This window comes from Sparus aurata, chromosome 5 (assembly GCF_900880675.1).
Source record: "Sparus aurata chromosome 5, fSpaAur1.1, whole genome shotgun sequence".
NCBI lineage: Eukaryota > Metazoa > Chordata > Actinopteri > Spariformes > Sparidae > Sparus > Sparus aurata.
In genome coordinates this window covers 32,798,933-32,814,459 of record NC_044191.1, presented here as the reverse complement: position 1 = coordinate 32,814,459, position 15,527 = coordinate 32,798,933, and the positions used below count along the sequence as shown (strand labels likewise).

Sequence of the window (15,527 nt, the reverse complement as noted above, 5' to 3'; positions counted from 1 at the left end):
AGTAGAGGAGCGTTGTCAGGTCATTATTGTGCATGTGTCCAGGGCCGCAGCCAGGATGGAAGAATTTACTCAGATCATGAGTCCAAGGTCTCAAAATACACCCCATTTCAGGAATTTGGACATTATATCTTAAAAAAAAAAATATTAATTGGACATTTTTGAATTAACAAGAACAGAAATATTCTTGACCACAGTGTCAGGAAAAATATTCTGGTGGGGAAACAATGAATACTTTTTTTCTCTGTTTATTACGTCTGCCGACAAGGTCAAGTTTTCACCCCTGTTGGTTTGTTTTGTTGTTGTTTCAGCAGGATTACACTAAAACTGAACAGATTTCCATGAATCTTGGATGGGCGATGGGTCTTAACCCAGAACTTTCAGTTTAGATTCAAGGTTCAAGATGATTGGATTAAAGAAATACAAACAAATAAGAGCGTGTTTTTCCCAGGGAGCGACCTCCAGAGCTGAGAATTAAACAGCCACTTGGGGTTAGCTGCAAAAGCAAGTCAATCCCTGAACTTCAGCTCTTGGATGTTTTTGTTGCATTGGTGCCTTTTAGAGAACTTCAATTTGGATATCGGAAAATAAAATGGCTTTCTGTGCAGTTAATTGGACTAAAAGGCCAAAGTGGAGGCGTAGAGGCAGCAGGAGCGAGGAGAGTGCAGAGTTGTTGTATTTTTTGACACTTTTGGTGTTAGAAAGTGGATTTATCTTCACTCTCTCCTGCTGTCCGAAGCCATGGAGGTGTTGAAATCAACTGTAATGTACCACAGCTCTCTTATATGACTGCTGAATGGAGGGACATGCAGTTTACTTCATGAACGTACAGGGAAGAGATGTGAAAAGAAAAGACGCCGCAGGATAAAAAACGAGAATCTATTGAGTGTAACTTTGTTCAGATTGAACACAAACAAACAAAAGTATCGTGTACGTATGATGTATGACCCACATTGGGCTTTGTTTGGCCTCTTGAGAAACCTACGGGTGGCGTCGCGGTGGCTCGACCCACTATTTTATACAATAAAGGCTTTTTCCTCTAAGCTAGAATGAGAGTTGGTGCAACCTGTATCCTCGCTGGCACAGGTCCGTCTATGCAAGACTATGGAGTGGATATTGGTCTTCAGATGAACAGAAAAACACTTCCAAATTAATTCTACATCATACTAACTTGAAAGAAATGTATATGCTATGTTCCCAACTAACTTTTTTCTCCACTGGCCAAAAAAATCAGTCAAACAATACGAGAATCAGCCCATAAAATCTTCATCAAATCACTCAAATTTCCAGAAAAACCAGGCCGACTCGACAGACATGCTAGCGGCTCTGTGCTGGATGAGAAGTCAGGAGATCAGCCAAGTTACGATAATTCATCCTGAGGGGGACGTGAATGTGCGCCGAATGTTTTGACAATCTATCCAACAATTCAGTCTGGACCAAAGTGGTGGCCCGACTAACAAACTGATGTTGTCATCTCAGAGCCGCACTGCGAGCTAGAAGCTGAGGCCATGACCTGAGCGTCTTTAATTATTGCTGTGGTCATACATGTGCCTTAGTGGGTTTTTTCTCCGTGGATCCCAACACATGCTACAGCCTTGTAAGTGTGAGTTGTGAGCAGTTCAACCGGTGGTTTTTCTGCTTGAGTTGTTGCATTTGAAGCATTTTTTAGCGGCCTGATGAAATTAGTCACTACAAAAAGCAAAAATATGTCAAATTGTTTTGTGGATGCTTTGAGAAGTCCTGACCCAAGACTGGGAACGACTGTCTCACTTCATTAAATGTTCACATTTCCCAGCTAGATTATTAACAACATAAGAAAGGGCAAATATGCTTGCATTATGAACATTTTTGGCGGGGGGGGGCTTTCTGCATCTGCCCTGTTTTTGGCTTGCAAGTGATATTTGAGACTCAATGTACTTCGATGGTAACTCATTTCATGTCGATAGTACATGCAGATAACTTTGACGATGGAGAAACAAATGTCCGCTGCTGAGTGACAGCAGAGATGAGGAGTTTGCAGCGAGTGCTGGTTGGCTGAATCGTTTCCTCCGCCGCAACAACTTCACTTACAGGAGGATGCCAGAGAATTCACAGAGAAGCTGGAGAAGTTTGTAATGTTTTCATCCAGGATTATTGTGAGGAAGGAATTAAAACGCCTGTCCCAAATTGCCTTTTGGTCTGTTAAGTGATTGAAACAACTAAACCCCCCGGCTATTATTTGGTATTTTACGGTAAGTCCTTTCTCCATTTCCTCACTTTTCAGTCCACCGTGTTTTTCCCGAACCGCCAACCCTGCTGCATCTTCTTCTGATTCCCTTTCTGCCACCCTCTGGATCAAGACTACAGGTGCCACTGACGGCCGTAAATCTTTCAATGCGCGTTTTGTTTTTTGTTTTTTTATACCGAGCGTTAATCGCGCGTTAAAAAAATGAATGGCGTTAAGAGGATGTTGTGTTAACGCGTTATTAACGCGTTAACTTTGACAGCCCTAAAAAAAATATATGTATATTCCTTAAATCTGTAAAATCCATATATTGACACTTATCATTGTGTTAAAAATTGAGAAGCTATTGTCTGATTTGCCTTTTCTCGAGGGTCCCGGCGTCTCCTGGCAGGCCGCCTCCCTCTCCCTGCATCCCAGCGGCCCGCGCCGTCCTTTCGCAGCCTTGTCGCCGCTCGTCGTACAAGCTTGTTTGCAAACAGGCCAGACAAGACCACTGCTGTGAGACAAACACAAAACACAAACATCAATACACAAACAAATCCATTCACACAGCCCCGGCCCTCCGAACACTGTGTGCACACGCAGCCTAATTTCAAAGCACTCAGTCAGCCGGCTGTCAGATCTCATATTGTTTGCCAGGAGCGGCATTGTTTGGTTCATTCCCAGTGCATTTCTGCGATCTTGTCTCATTATTAATAGATGGTGTCAGAGAGTCGCTGGCCTCTCTGTCTGACAAGCCATTAGCATAAACACAGACTTCCTCTCAATATCTGTTTGCACCACACTGTTGACCTTTAATTATGGATGTCTAAATGTTTGTTACCTGTCCACTCAAGTGTGGCATTGTGTGTATGTGTGTGTGTGTGTGTGTGTGCGTGCATTCTACAGTGAGATATGAAGCTTTTACTGGTTACAGCTTCAACTATTAAGTCATGCTTTTATTCATTTTTTTAGAAATTTAAACAGAAGACTGACACTGAGAACAAGAGCAGAATAAAACGTCTTTTCGTAAATTACAATATAAGAAGCAAATAAAAAAGGAGGAATCATTAAAGGTCTGGTGTGTCTATTGGCAGGAATATTTAATAAAATATTCATAAATATGAATAATGTTTCAAACATAATTGTGTTGTGAACTTGGTAACCTTAGAATGAGTCTGTTTTTATATACTGAGGGCCTCCGGCATGTTTCTACAGTAGCCCAGATCGAACAGACCAGACACTGGCTCTAGAGAGGGCCTTGCTTGTTTTTTTGCATGATACGAGGGGCATTCAGTTGGTTGTGATCTGCAACCTCACGGCTAGATGCCACTTAATCCTGCACACTGGACCTTTAAGAGCCATGTGTTAAAACTACTCCACCCTTAACGAGGAAATCCAAAGTAGAGGAGGGCGTTTAAAGACTTGTGTGTGTTGTCGAAGCTCCATGAGAGTTTCAAAAAAGACCAAACAATTGTTATGGACAGATCAGAGATTCCCAAAGGTCCTGATATGAACAGCTCTAAGTCACAGGTAATCAGAAGCTACTGGGTTCACCTGTGACGATATAAAAGGGCTGCAGTTCACCTGCTCAGATGGTTATATGTTCTCAGGGAGGCGCCACCATCAGCTGGCGCTGCGTTTTCTCTTTGGGTTAAAAATCTGGGTTGAGTGTTTGAGATTTCTTTCTTTTGGCCAGTTTCTTTACACTTTGTTCCCCCTGATCAGTTACTCCAACTTCACCTTTGGTTTTTGGGTCCAGTGTTTTTTTTTTGTTCATCTATCATTTTGATAGAATCTGTCGGGAGCTGTGGGTTTTATTCCCACCGCCACCTTTTAGACACTGAGGGAACAGTTTTCTTTGACTCTTTTGTGATTGGTGCACTGCTTTGTTAGTTTCCCAACCTGCGACCCCAGTCCTTCAGGTTTTGTTTTCTGGGGAAATGGAACACCATCAACATGTGAAGAAACAGTTCAGTCTCAAACACAACAAGATAAAATAAAAACAGAAGAAATACACGTCAAATCAAAGTTCACAGAGTCACATCGCAGGGTCCTAAAACCTTGTACGATCAGAGACTAATCAACACGTCTAAAATCAATCGTTCAAGATTCAAACACTGACTCGTACCCATCTTTGATGGTTTCAACAGCTCAAATTTGGCCTAATAAATGTTAAACCAAGTTAATTTCACCTTTTGCAAAGGGTACATCCAGCCTGGATGTGTGAAGTCAGACATTAAGGTCCACTGATCAGGGTATGTAGGATAAGACAAAAGGAGAGAGTGCTTTTCAGGAAGTAGCTCCTCCACTCTGGAACTCTCTCCCTTTGGACTTCAGTTCTGTGGACTCTGGTGACACATTTAAAAAGCGGCTACAGACCCATTTGTTTCAACTTGATTTTGATTAACTTGTTTGCTCATTTTCTTTATCTTTGCCTCGTGTTTTAACGAGCTGTTTCACTCTAATGTCTCTTTGTTTGCTTTTTCTTTGTATCTTTTGTAAAGCACTTTGTGACTTCTGCTTTTGAAGGGTTCTATATAAATAAACTCATAACTACATTATTATTATTTTATATTTAACGTCTGGTTGTGTGACCATATAAACAACCCTGTTCATTGTCATGTGATCTAATATTTGAAAATGAAGGAGGAACTGCCCAGTAAATGACTTGGCAGAGAGCCAGATGTGCAATCATACGCTGTGACTCCACAGGAACAAGAGGGGAGCTGATTAACTCTATAGTTTGAGCCCAGTTCGCTCTCTAATAATCCTGAGATGATAATACATTCAGACACTCTGGCAAACATGTTTAAGAGTCGTTGCTCCTGTATCGCTCAGACACTCTCTGTTCCTGATCATCAGCTATAGATATTTCTCAGTTGTTTGCACGTTCTTGTTGAACAAACACGCACAAAACTTTCACTTTAAACATCACTGAAGATCCAGTGATCTCCAAGATTCCCAAAGATGAACACTAAAGCACAAACAAGTGTATAAATGATAAAAAAAGACACTTCCTATTTGACTTCATGCTGCATTCATTGAAAACAAATCCTATTTGGATTTGTTGCCACTTGAAAGAGGTTTATCTAAACAACCCTGTGTGCAACTTGAGACATTTAAGGAAAATGTGAATAAAATGATAAAATCTTCATCGTCGTGATTATATATTCTGACCACCTCGTCTTCTTCTCCTCGTCCTTCACGGCTGTTAAAAGGTCTGCTGGTGTTTACATGGGTGTGATGTCTCCATCTCCTCAGCCCGTCACCTGACACAGCATGCTTTTATTATAATAGCATCATTCCATTAGTATTAATAAAGTACTGTGTGTGTGTAGGAAGCCATCCATTCATCATAAATGAATACAGCGGCATCTCCGCCCGCAGCTATCTGTGTTGTTGTTTTTCCCCTTCACTGCCTTTTGGTCACGCCTTTTCTCCCATCTTCTCTGCTCATGTTGTGTGTGTGTGTGTGTGTGTGTGTGTGAGATATACATGGACATCAGATGCACTTTTCTGGTTCTGCTGCTATCACTGTCAGCGTCACCATCTTCGCCACACCTGGCAATTATTATGCAAAAATAACAGCACACAGCATTTCCATTAAGTGTGTTAGGGCCACCGTCCGTTGTCACCACGTGGCACTGTGTTACCAGCGCTACCAGCATGAACATGTAGCCTAATGTGGTCCAACGTGGCTCTTACTCAGAGGTGATAACAAGTCCTTTAAGTTATTCTCGGTGTGAATTAAGTCATAAAAGTCACTGTTATATGAATATTGCTGTTCCAGAATGACACTAGTGACTGTCTTTTTTCACTTAACCTCTCAAAATCAGCTGAGGGAACAATCTCACCTTACCAGCGGCTGTTTTGGATTTCTTGATCACCTCACATAATCGTCATCAGCAGATAGAGCTGTAGATGTTCACATTTACATTTCTTTTGAGCACTTCAAGGACCTCTCATCTGTGTCAGCTTTAAGGCTGAGGCTCAAAGTTTGTTCTAGACCGTCAAACACAATCAACCACAAGGAAGAAAGCATCTGAACTATGTAAGACAGCGTTGACTTTATGTCATAGGTGTCTATACACTGCATTTTAAAGAGGTCCTATCATGCTAATGTTCAGGTTCATACTTTTATTTGGGGGTCCTAGTAGAATAGGTACGTACTTAGCATCTTGAACGCTTTGTTTTTAACTACAATGAGACATCTCGTCTCTGTTCAATCTTTGGTGAGAGTTGCACATTACTTAATGGGCAGGATGTAGCCAATCAGAGGCAGAGTAGGGCGGGTCATGCTGAGCAAGGTAGTGTGATTTAAAATAACGCTGCCACAGCAATAGCAACTGACAACAACAACAGAGTGTATATTAGGGCTTTGACTCCGAACTTCGTTATTCGAATATAATTCGAATATTTACAAAAATAAGATATTCGAACGAATATTAGGCAGCCCTTAATATTCGAACCTGTTATTTTTTGTAAATGTGTTTGCTTGTAAACGTTGTTTTCAATTCAGATTCTGAGGCTTTTTCACGCCTAGTGAAGTTGTGAATCGCTCATTAGGCTATTATTGGTCATCTGGGCTCCTGTAGGTGATGTTAGCGTCCTGGTTAGAGCCTATTTTGTATACCAGAGCGATGGCCATGCCAACGCCTACAACAACTACGCCTGAGGAGTTCGAAATCTACACTCCAGACCATCTGAAAAGCAACGTGTGGCGCTACTTTGGGTTCCCAAAGGAACAGGGAAAAGTCACAACTAAGGGCAAAGTGATATTTAAAATATGTAGGACCAAACTCACACACCACGCGACGACCAGCAACTTGAGAGCACACCTGTCAACACTACATCCCAGCAAACAGGAAGAGGAGGAGGGGTCCAACTTTTAATAAAAATAAAAATAAAAAAACAGTTGTGTGTTTTTCTTCTGAAAACATTATTGCCTGCCTATTGACATTGACTGATACACTGCCCTCTGGTGGACAGAACTTATACAACTTAAGTTTGATACCAATATAGGTCTTACTGAAGGCATTTAATGGTCAAAATATTATTAATAAATATTTGAATATATTTAAATATTATTATTAATAAACAAACAAACTTCGAATATGATTTTTGGCCAAAAGTCAAAGCCCTAGTGTATATATGTTATAATAAATAAATATATCTATATAAAGTCTGTTACATGGTGACACAAAAGTTACAGAAGGCTCGACTCCAAATACAGGCGTTTCAGCCAGTGCATTAGCAGTGTTTTCTGTGGGAAAGAGTAACAGTTTTTTATGTTTTATTTCCTGTTTTATTGTGAAATGGTGCCCTCATGTGTTGAACTTTGTTTAAGCTTTTTGTTGCTACTTTGACTTTGGGCTTTTTTACTTTGCAGACCTTTTTTATATTCACAAAAATGCTACATAACAATAAATGAAAGGCAAAAACCCCAAAAGCATTTCACCTCTTCAAAACCACATTTCTTCAGGTTTGTACTTGTGGCCTGGTGCTTTATGATACGTGTAAATGCCCGGGTTGGATTAACAACATGGACATCTCCCACATTTTCAGTTTTTAAATTACAAAAAAGCAAAAATGCTGATTGACTGTATAACATTAGTCTGTGTATGATTGACAAACTGACAGTACAGTGGGATTTTATTTCTAAACGTGTTTTAGTTTCACCTGTCTCAATCCAATAAATCCTTTCATAAATTATACACTTTAACCCAAACTCGCCTCAAGAATTTCACACAACTGATCTGTTTTGTGACATGTTCAGAGCAAAGTGCCATCATGTCTGTCAGTGTAGTGTATAGTGAGGAGCAGGGGCTGTAACCATGTACTTGTGTGCACTGACCAGCATCGTTCAACGCGTCAGCAGTGGAAAGGTGTGATATTAAGTGTGATTTTTGTGCTTAAAGTGAAAAAATCACACATCTCCCTGTGGTAACACTTGTCAATCAAATGTCTAAAACTCATGTTTCAGGGGTCAAATCACTGAAGTCACACAGGAGAAGAAGAAGAGAGGCCATCCAACTTTTCTCTAAAGCCACAGACACTGGACAGACGTAAAAAATACTATATAGGTCACTGAAATTAACAGTAAGAAAATTTGAAAAGGAGAGGAGAGCTACTACTACACACACTGAGGTCGCTTAATAAATTTAACTAACTTACATTAAGTAGCAGTAGCCATTAGGGTGTAATGATACATCATTCCGAATCGATATATTGATTCAATGATCAACGATCCAATAGCATCGATGCAAAGTACAAAAATACATTGATTAATTACAGTGCCATAATTAAGATACGCTTTATTTTGAAATTCCCGTGGCATGTCTGCCTCACCTGTCTATCCATGTGTAACCCATTTCTAAATGGTGTTTTGTTTTTATTTAAAAAATAGACTGTTTTCCATTTCAATGTCTGGAACCACTGATGAAATTATATTTCAGAGTTCAGTAATAAAATTGTCAAATCATATTTTAGTTTGTTTTTTATGAGTTGATATAAATAAGTAACCGACTGTGTTAAATGGACATATGATATCTTCTCATATCGATTGCAGGCCCCTGTATCGAATCCAATCACTGATTTGTGATATCGGCAAATATCGTAATGTGTCGGTTGATCAGATGCGCTCAAATTGTAATCAGGAGCAAAACAAAGTGCGATCAGGTCATCTCTCTTGACTTTTATTCATGTGTACCAAAGTAACTTCAACGTCCGGTGATTAATCTTTCCATCAATCTGCTAATTGATTAATAACCTTTGCTTTACAGCTATAACGATATAAGTGATTTTGGTTTACATTTGATTTCCAAGTTGAAGCTGAATAATCCTCTGACACTATCACTTTTAATAGAGTTACTGAACAAAGCACACCCATCATAAATACAAATCCTTGGTTAACCCTAACAATTTGTCAGATGTTATTCATTGGGACACATTCATTATAATTTTGCGTCTTGAAAATGTATGTCTCAAAGAAAACGTGGACATTTTTTATAGTGCGGCTTTCAAACTTTTCACAAGTGTTAAACACAACTCACAACAGTAATGCCAAGCTAACGTAAACTGAACCTGAGAGAAAAACACCTGGCTGTCACATGCAACCAGCTAAGCCTCTGTCAAAAGTGACTGACTTGCCGTACGATCAATAACTAGTGAATTGACAACTTCGCTAACACAGCCGGATATCAAGCAAGCGCAACAACACAGAAAGCTATCAGAGGATATCAGAGGGGAAAATCAGGTGACATTGTATCATTAAATATTATCCAGTTTCACCAAAATAACTGATAGTTGGTGCTGTGCATGCTGAAATGCCAGATTATGCCTTTAAACGAGACAAGGCAAACGTTCACAGTATGTTTGAAAACTAACGTCAAAGCAGGACGAGGATTACAGCCGGGATAATGTGAATCGTTAACTCAAAAAAATCTACAAAGACAACAAAGTGTCATGAGCTCTTGGACCGTCCGTGAGAAGCCGGGCTCAAAGTGAGTTTATGAGAGTGTGTGAAGGGCTGCCAGAATCAATCTGAGCAATCAATGTTAATAACTTGCTAACATGCTTATGTGTGAACTGGAGTTTGCCTGCGGGAGCGAGAGGTGTGATCCCGATCCTACGTGACAGGACCGCAGCCATCTTTGATCTCCAGAAGAAACGCCAGGAGATGGACGAAATTAACCCAAAGACAAAGGAGCGCAAACAGGTGAGGAGATGCTGCAGCCATGCGGACTGTAAAGACCACACCCCTTTACACCACGCCTACTTTCTTAGCAGCAAATGAGGAAAACAGTTACAACGTCTAAACCACACATCCTCCACAACAGGCTCACCTGTACAGGCTGCTATGGTGACTGAGGAAGACAAAAGCCCAAAGAAAATCTTATAATCTTATAATAAAAAAAGGATTTTCACTGCAAACTATGGGGTCTAATCAAAAAAGGAAGGAAAATCAAAGAAAGAAATCTAAATAATTTGAAAAACTGAATACAGATGACTTATAATGTTTCATTTTAAAGCCTTTTTTGGTCGGTAGGGATTATGTGCCGATATTGTCCCTCATTGAAAGCTTTTTTTAAAACACATGGCACCACGTTACGTCACCTCCTGTTGTTCCTGTCTATTACAGATAACTCCTCTATTTGCAGCTCTTAAGGCTTAAAACACTCAGCAGGTTTCTTCACAACCACTCCAGCATAATGCAAGTATTTTGTAACTAAAAACATGTCATGTTTGTTGGTGATAAGCCACCTTAAATGCTGCCTCTTCTTGTATCTTGCTGATGGTCATGATGTTCGTTCAAGACAATGAGGAAAGAATGAAACAGCATCAAACTCTGTCACTCAGACGTTCTGATGGTCGTAGTTTTAAGTTGTTTCCTTGTTTTTAACTGAAATATTGTATACCTTCTATCAATATCAGACAACTTGTATTGTTAGTGGTTCAAACCGTTAGTGGGTGCTCCTGTTGACATGACTGGTATGTGACATAGAGTAGATCAGCTGTTTTCAGTCTGACTGTGAGCGTCCCCTCAGACAACGCATGGAAAAAGTCAAGCTAATCTGTGTGATGTACTTCTGACAGCTAATGAAAAAACTGATGTTGTCTCACTCCCATTCATAAAGCTTTCCTTGAAACTGTTCAGAAACTGCCCACTGGAAAACCTCTGATGTAGATGCTTGATAATTCAGAACATAAGGTCCTGTACTGCCACCCTGTGGCAACTGACAGCAAACAGCAGCTGGTGTATCTAATTAATCAGCCCGTTTTAAATTCTCCTGGCTCTTGTGAGCTGTTTTGAATCTAAACTTGAGTCGGGTTATTCTGGATATCATCATCACTGACTTAATTTAACCGCACATACATACGCAGCTCACACAGTCACTGAGATGTCAAACAATTAGATCTGTTCCTTTTGAATTTGAAATATTTAATGATGGATTCATATTTCATTTGTAAATTCTATTCATAATTCCTCTTTACATTGCCCATTAAAATATCAAATAATGAATTACTTTATAATTTAGTCCATCTGTTAACAGATTAATACATTAATTTGTAAACTAATTTATCAATGTCTATTTCTAATGTACAATTAGTTAAATGTTATATTGCTATTTCTTTGACAAAATGGCTGATTCGGTTAGTTGCCAGTCATGGATATTAGTCTGACCCTTAGTAGAACTTAGTTGAACTCATTAGCTACAAAATTCTTACTAATGTTTATTAAACAAAGATGGACATTAATATTTGAAAGGAGTTCCTGGCTTGATGAATGGAAGAATGTTTGTGAGTTACTTAATGCTTAAATTCCTCCAAAACTACTGAAGTTAATCATAGGAGCTTCTGAGGATTGGTGGCGTTCTTGCAGTGACCATCAGTATAATGCAGATATATCGCTCAGATTTGATAACCCTGGTAAAGAACAGGTGATAGATACTTAGTTTTCTGAACTGGAATGAGCACAAAGAATCAGAAAAAACGGACTGACTGTGAAACCAGCAGCAACAGCACCAGAGTAGGAAGAAACTCTGATAATAAGGCCTACTGTGACACTGTTAAAAAGTTTGGGAAACACTGCTGTGAAGCACTCTGACTTGACTACTTATGTAACAAATGTGCTGTACAAGTAAGATTGTCTCGCCTTACATAATCTAAACGACTGTATCAGTCTGGGTGTTCTCACTGTGACACCATAGTGGTGTCTGCTAATCCAAACCGTCAGTATTCAACAACCTGTGAATGAGACTTAACTATCCTCCAGAATCATACTCATATTTATTATTTATCAATAATTCTGATCACTTGTGTGTTAATGAACAGCACCTCGCATATCTTACGTACTCTGCCTTTAGGTTTGGCTCCTACATTGCAGGCACTGACCTTTGTTTTGTCTCTGTGAGACCAGGTGTCTCACTTCAGAGTTCGCGCCACTTGAATTTGCATCCTCGTCAACTTTCTGCACAGTTCTGAACACTAAACTCAGCGCAGGGCTCACAGGAACACAGCAGACACGTCCCACGTTTCACTGACGGAGAGGAGAAAGCACTTTAATATCTCATCATGATGAAGAGAAGAAGATGATGAAGAGGACTTCGCAACAGCTTCCTGGAGTTTCTCTCATTTCACATGAACCTGCACATTCACACACTTTACAGTACGATCCAATACATTATATATGTTAGCACGGCCTCCTTTGTTGTTTTCAACACAAATCATAAGTATAATTGACTGTTTCAGTACTTAAGATGCTTTTTACCTTGGGGTGTGAGTCTTTCCATTGCTGTGATCACATAAAACTTATACATTAATGTTCTAAATTCAGAGAGCATATTTAGGTGTGGATTGAATAAACTGAAACAAAATAGGTGAAGTGACAGTGGAATAAACGCATTCAGAGTAAAATCTGACAATTACTGGTGCAAGCTGAGGAGGAGCCTGTAAACTATCTTGACTAAAATGCCTTTTGGATTTATTTTAGGTCCCATTTTCTATTTAACATTACTATATAAGTACTCAGTTTAAAACAAGGTTTAGAGATCTAAAAGTTGAGATCTAAAAATCTTCAGTCGAATAAAACCTCACTATTGGCAAATTGATTTATATAGAACTGTTCAGCGACATAGACATTAATCATAACTACAACATTAAGACATTAAAACAGCATCTGAAAGACAGAAGGGGAAAAAAGCTAATATAACAATAAAACGCTCCAGATAAAAATGCATCAAATAAATCTACTTATTTGAAAGCCACAGTAAACAGTTTTGTTTAATTCCCTGATTTGGATGAGCTGACGGTTTTAACTCAATTACGTTACTGACTACCTTTTTTTAATAAGTAACTCTATCAGAACAAACATTTTAAATAACTCTCCCAATCCCCGGCACAAGTAGATCAAATGTTTACTGAGGCTGCAAATGATTATATAAACTACTTTAGCTGCTCAAAATGGCCGTTTATCTATTTGTTTCCTGATGTTACAGGCAACACTTCAGGTATATTTTATATCAGCTGCTGGTAAAACGTTATAAACTTCTCACTGAGCTGCTGTTAGCTTCCTTAATGGAGAGAGGCTTACCTGCTCAGACATTATTTAACAACACATGGGCCCTGTTTCTAAATCAATCATTCCCAAAATAGGAATAGAAAGTGAAGATAATGGAAGCCCTGGTCTCCATTGCAGAAAAAAATGGATATATTAAATATAATTAAAGCTTTGACAATGCCATCGAGGAGACATTGGACTCCATCAAAAGACTCAACACGTTCTTTAAAAATACGGGATGAGCAGGATTAAAACCACAACAGAGTGTAATTCAAAAGAAGGGTTTATTACGTAAATAGCCAGTAAAGATAACAGTGCTTACTGTCTCTGAGCAGGTGAAACCATAGTCAACAAACAACTGCATGACCTGAAGGAGTTGTTATCAGAAGACAGATAATCAGATACTCTGTTTTCCTGCTGCTTCAGGCTCCTGTTGTGGCTCGTCTTGCTCATCTTGACTGCTCATGTTGGGTATTCTTCTTCCTCCTTTCTCCTCGTCCGTCACCTGCAGGAAGATAAAGAGGAGAAGTGGTAGTTTGATGTCTCTTTGTGGCGGTTTTGTTTGTTTGTGAAGGTTTTGTGTGTTTGTAGAGGTTTTGTCGTTGTTTGTAGAAGTTTTGTGTGTTTGTGGAGGTTTTGTGTTTGTTTGTTTGTAGAAGTTTTGTGTGTTTGTGGAGGTTTTGTGTGTTTATGAAGGTTTTGTGTGTTTGTTTGTAGAGGTTTTGTTTGTTTGTGAAGGTTTTATGTTTTTGGAGGTTTTGTGTGTTTGTGGACATTTTGTGTTTGTTTGTTTGTTTGTAGAGGTTTTGTGTTTTTGGAGGTTTTGTGTGTTTGTGGACATTTTGTGTTTGTTTGTTTGTTTGTAGAGGTTATGTGTTCGTTTGGTTGTTGGCTGTTTATCTGTAGAGGGTTCATTATTGGGAGGTTTTGAGCGTATCTGTAAAAAGCATTTTACGTGTGTATACACTGAGAGCCACAACATTAGAACCAGTGACAGGTGAAATAAATAACACAGATCATTGTGTTCCAATGCCATGTTCGGCTGTGAACACCATGAGTCCTAGCATTCATGTGGATGTCTCTTTGACAAACACCAGCCAGCCAAACACAGCTGCAGACCGAGTACACCCCCTCATGGCAGCAGCACTCCTTGATGGCAGTGCCCCCCCAGCAGGACAACGCACCTGCAACACTGCAAAAACTGCTCAGGAATGACCCGAGGAACGTGGGAAAGAGCTCAAGGTGTCAACCTGGCCTCCAGATTCCCAGTTCTCAATCCAACTGAGCTTCCACTGGATGCAGCCTGAGCCAAGAACGATCCACGGGGGCCCCAACATGGATGGGAGTTGGATCTGGCGCATCCCATAGATGCTCAACTGGATTGGAATCTGGAGAATGAGGAGGCCAGTTTGACACCTTGGGTTCTTTGCCATGAGAGGGTGTAATTGGTCTGAACGGTGTTTGGGTGGGTGGTGTTTGTCAAAGAGGCTCCACAGAAATGACATAAGTCAAAGTTTCCCAGCAGAACATTTGATTGTAACAAGATGATCAATGCTCACTTCACTAGTCAGTAGTTTTTAATGTTGTGGATGAACAGTGTAGATATACATGTTAAATAAAGCATAATTATATAATTTATATTATATATAAATTTGATCAAATAAATGATGGCATTCTAAACAGACAAACTGTTTATATTTCTCTCAGTAAACAAAACCAAAATCAGTTTTTTAAAAGACAAACAGAAAAGAGGGAGAGAGACTAACGTCCCAACAGAGACACTGTAGTGGCTTCTGCCAACCCAAACTGTCAGTATTCAACGACTTGTGAATGAGACTCGACTATCCTCTAGAATCATTTGCTGATCCTAGAGTATTAATGAACCGCAACTGACAAATCTCACACTTTCTGCCTTTAATTTCTGCACATGTTTTAGCACTGACCTTGTTGGACCAGGTGTCTCTCCTCTCCGGGTCTGATAACCACACAGGTCAGAGCTGTTCCACTTGAAGCTGAAGACAAGTCCCACTGTTCACCTGGAGAGAGGAGGAAGTATTTTAAATTTTAACATAAGATAACATGATGACTACATGCATGTGTATGTGTGTGTATATATATATATATATATATATAATATATATATATATATATATATTCTGATTCTAACGGGAAAAAAGAAGATGTAATCAGAGTACAGAAACATCCGGCAAAAAGGGGATTACTTACAGGATTATAATTCTATAATAAAGAATGATATACCAGTAT

The 15,527-nt window shown here is 39.5% G+C and overlaps 1 long non-coding RNA gene across 1 annotated transcript; it reads right to left on the bottom strand.

Annotated features, from left to right (window-relative positions):
* Positions 1 to 2,585: 2,585 nt before the first annotated feature.
* LOC115581048 (uncharacterized) lies at positions 2,586 to 15,259 on the bottom strand. Its single transcript, XR_003983983.1, has 4 exons — positions 15,206 to 15,259; positions 13,585 to 13,767; positions 12,098 to 12,242; positions 2,586 to 2,717 (listed from the first exon to the last, which is right to left on the bottom strand). It is a non-coding gene; the product is annotated as an uncharacterized LOC115581048 (long non-coding RNA).
* Between the last annotated feature and the right edge of the window lie 268 nt (positions 15,260 to 15,527).